The 4341-nt window shown below is 47.9% G+C and overlaps 1 pseudogene; it reads left to right on the top strand.

Moving 5' to 3' along the window:
- The first annotated feature begins 765 nt into the window (after nt 1-765).
- Nucleotides 766-944, top strand: LOC136594306 (U2 spliceosomal RNA; annotated as a pseudogene).
- Nucleotides 945-4341: the final 3397 nt, after the last annotated feature.

Here is a 4341-nt window from a genome sequence, read left to right as displayed (position 1 = left end):
CTATCTGCTGGTTATCTCCGGTACTGCACCTCTTCAATTCCACGATATGCTAAGACTAGGGAAACCGTGATGCAGGACACAACAACTGTCTGCAGTTATGCTGCACTATAGGACTCACTCCTGTGGTGCTCAAAGACTTCCCCCGATCTTCACCTCTGTCCTCAGGGTCAGTTCCGTGAATTCCGGTGGGGGTCCCAGGTGCCCTCCCGCGCTAGTGTCCCAGTAGGTGGCAAATCTGCGCAGTCACTGTTAGGGGGTCCACGGTGGATTCTAACTCTGCCAAGTCTAACCCCGTGGCTCAGTCTTCTCCCTCTCCCCTAGTAAACTCACTGCTGCCAGGCGGAAAGCCCTACAGAAGTCCCACTGTACTGCAGCCAGAGAACCCGGTCGGCGGTCAACACATGAGGCTGTGGCTTCAGTGCCTAAATTGTGCTGTGGTCCTCGTGGGTCAGTAGAAGCCCCGGGATCAGGATCTCCCCTGAAGAAGTCACAGGGGATTTAGCAAACCTGACACCAAGGAGCTGCCAGTTCCCACCAGGTTGCCCGCTGGTACTTTAGTCCCCAGTCTCAAGATGGTGAGCAGGCCGCACTCTCTCCTCTCAAGGTAGGTGGCTCGTGGGGACCATACGGGAGTCTTTCCACCTGCAGAAACACGCTTGGATCCCTTGTGGTCGGTGTTGCAGGTAGCTGTGCTACCCAGATGCCTTGGGGCTCTCAGCTTTTTGGAGAATTTTGCACTTAGGGGGTGGAGCTCGTGGACCATGCATCTGTTCAGGTCGGCTGCTGGCTCCTATGTTCTTCTCAGTTTAATATCTGATATATGGGCCCCAGATAGGGAATATATTAAATGGATTTTTAGAACAGGGAGCTGAAAAAAAGAGTTTGCTCTGTCCACTCTGCACATTGAACTGGTATTGCAGTACTTCAGGACCGGTGCACCTCCAGTCTTATTTCTGTATCCAAAAGCTAAAACTAAAAAGAATTAAGAGTTCTATCTCATCTAACGAATGAGTTAAGATTTTGCTTGCCGTGGATCATTCTATGGGTTTTCCAGAGGTCGAAAAGTTCTATTCATCTGCATTTGGCAGAGTATGGTACCATTACAAGCAAAACCAGAGACAAGATATGCCAACTACACTCCATATGGCTAAAACCGTGTTTGGTAGCACTTACTCATGCAGGTCGAATGTGGTGCAGTGTCCTAGCGTCCCTCCGTCCAAGACTATATCGGTATAAAAAATAAACGGTTTGGACAGCACAGACTATAGTTTTTGAATACATGTAAAATTTATTCTGGCAGTCCAGATGCTCACATAAGGCAACGTTTTGGGCTAACATGCCCTCTATTAGGCTACATTAAAGGGATATACAGAAACATAAATCCAAAACAAAACATGGTGAGACAAAACATATGTAATGAGACACTAGCCAAAGTACATATATCAACATTGTTTCATTTACCTTATGAGGAAAGTTGAAATATGAGGGGTTATAGGTAACAGAATTCAGTCTAGATATGGCTAACATCCAAAAGTGAATAATCAAAAAAAAAGGTCCTGTGGATAGAGATAAGAATATGTTAAAGACAAAAGAATGCATACAAAGAAAGTCAGAATGTCAAAGGTAAAGGAAAACAAAAGAGTTAGAAAGGAGAAAAGACTAAACAGGTGGAATGGGCATCACATGGAAAAGTCAGTATCTATTGTTCATGCTAAGCCATTTCAACCAACCTGTGTGGCCCATATTCACTTGAGTGTTTATGAGTCGCAGGCCCCTGATTCATGCTTCAGAGCAGACAGTTGCTGACAACAATAATCAGCACTTGCTGCGTGCGGTGAGGTAATGGTGTGGGCCGAGCCTTCCTACCATTTCATTCGCCTCCTGTCAGACATAAAGCCTCGCCCGTAAGCCTTATGCACTCTGGAAAAATTTGGGGGGCATTATGTGTTACCATGCGGCGGTTGAGGAACGTCCCCCGGCTTGTTGCCTGGCTGCTAGAGTGGTGTTGGTGGCGCACGGCGCCGTGCACGCGTGCACCTGTAAGTGCAGCTGCCGTGCACGAGCTCCCTTTTATTAGGTTTTGTTGGGAGTTGGCTGTCTCCATCTCTCCGCCGCTGGGCGGAGGCTTTTGTTTAAAGGTCGGGCAGAGACTGGCAATCACTGCCAGTTATTGGTTTTCCTCAGTGTTCTAGCTAGTCTGCCTTGGTTGGTCTCCTGCTTCTGTCATCTTGTCTGCTATATTTTTCTATTATCCGCCAGGTTTTTCCATCTGCCTCAGTTCTGCTTAGTATTTCTCGTGTTGGTTATTTACATCTGCCTTTTCTGTCAGTATTCTACCCTTTCCATCCAGGTACGCCAGCGTCCCTTTTTCGGTCCCTAGTGAGAGTAGGGATCGCCGCCCAGTTGCCTGCCTGGGGTTTGTCAGGAGTGGAGGCAAGTAGGCAGGGACAGGGGTTGTGGGTGAGATCTAGGGGCACCCGTGCTGGTGTATGAAGGGTAGTATACCGTAAAATTATGCACTCAGAAAACCTACTAGCTAAGGTTAAAGAAGGATACAAAAATGACACTTTCTTGAGTCGTCCCTCCAAAGATGTGGAGCCTGTTTTTAGGAATGGATTATGGATGTGAAAAAGCTAAATATTTGTCCACCAAGGCGAGTCGACTCAAAGTCCACGATTCCAAGGTCGCCAGTCACCTTAGGGTCACAAAGACTTTAGAGCTCTTGCTTCATTCTTTCTGGTGGCTCGATTGCGGTAGGGATGTGAAGAGGAATGTCACCTCTTGCAAAGTATGGGCTCAGAACAAGACACCACGAGTTTGCCCTCTGGGTTTTCTACAGCCCCTTCCAGTTCCATCCAGACCATGGGGATCTATATCTATGGACTTCATTGTGGATCTGCCCCTGGCAAAGGGTTATGACTGCCATTCTTGTTGTGATGGAACGACTTACGAAGATGGCCATTTCATTCCATCCAAGGAATTCTCACCACGGAGTTGATGATCTTGAAAACTTTTCAGGCTACATGGAATTTCTGATGATGTGGTCTCTGACGGGAAGGGGGGGGGGGGTAGTTCACGTCAAAATTATAGAAAACACTTTTGTACTGCTCTGGGAACCACAATAAATCTTTCCTCTGCCTTTCATCCTCAGTCTAACGGCCAGACCGAGAGTATGAACCAGACCCTGGAGCAGTATCTCCGCTGCTTCATTCCTCATCTCCAGGACGACTGGGTGGATTATTTACCAATGGCAGAGTTCACCTACAATAATGCCAAAGACAGCTCAACCACCCAGATCCCATCCTATGCCAATTATGATACTCCTCCCACCTTCATTCCTGGCCTTCTGATCAACACTCCTGCCTCAACAGTAAATCACAGACTGACAGTGTTGTCCGAGACACAGGAGAAGTTGAAGGAAACGTTGCGGGAAGCCCAGGATGTTTATAAGAAGGTGGCAGACAGGCATCACCAAGCGGCCCTACCCTCAAAGTGGGTGATAAGGTGTGGTTATCCACCAAAAATGTAAAGCCTCATGTAACTTTTCCCAAACTTAGACTAAGATTCATGAGACCCTTCCTAATTACAGCAAGGTGGCTTTCCGTTTAAAGCTCCCGGAGAGCCTCAGAATCCATCCTGTCTTCCATGTTTCCTTACTGAAACCTTTTCAACAGAACACCTTCACTGGAAGAAGCAAGTACCTCCTCCTCCCATAAAAGTTCAATGAGAAGATGAATTTCTTGTGGAAAAGAGCCTGGACTCCAAAGGGCACCGAGGCTGACTACAGTACCTGGTGCAGTGGCAGCGATACGAGCCAGAGGACATTTTCTAGGAGTCAGTCTCCAATGTCCATGCCCCTAGGCAACTGTCATCCTGGAAGGAGGGGGGCAATTGTCAGGAGTCAAACCTGGGACCTCCTGTTCTCCAGATGGGGTCTCTCCCCAGTGAGCTATCCAGCTTGCTGCACAAGCTCCCCCGCTGAACCTAGCCTTGTTCCATGTTCCTGTGAAACTAGTTGCTGTCTCCCTGTCCTGGCTCCGCCTTGCTTCTAATCAGGCTCATTATAAAAGCCTGACACTGCTACAGCACCAACGAATGATTATTGTGCTCCACAGCCTTGATCAAGCCTCACTCCTTTCTACTCCTTTGCTATTTCAACTAAAGACCCCCTAATACTGACCTCTGGCTTCCTTCCTGACAACGCTACCCACCTCTATTTGTGCCGTGACACGAGACCTCCTGATACCAACCTCTGGCTTCCTTCCTTACAATGCTACACGCCTCCTTCATTTGCATAGCGACACAAACCTCCTGATACTGATCTTTGGCTTCCTTCCTGAG

The sequence above is a fragment of the Eleutherodactylus coqui genome, chromosome 1, assembly GCF_035609145.1.
Source record: "Eleutherodactylus coqui strain aEleCoq1 chromosome 1, aEleCoq1.hap1, whole genome shotgun sequence".
NCBI lineage: Eukaryota > Metazoa > Chordata > Amphibia > Anura > Eleutherodactylidae > Eleutherodactylus > Eleutherodactylus coqui.
Note: the sequence above shows the minus strand (reverse complement) of the source record. Positions and strands in the feature narration are given on the sequence as shown.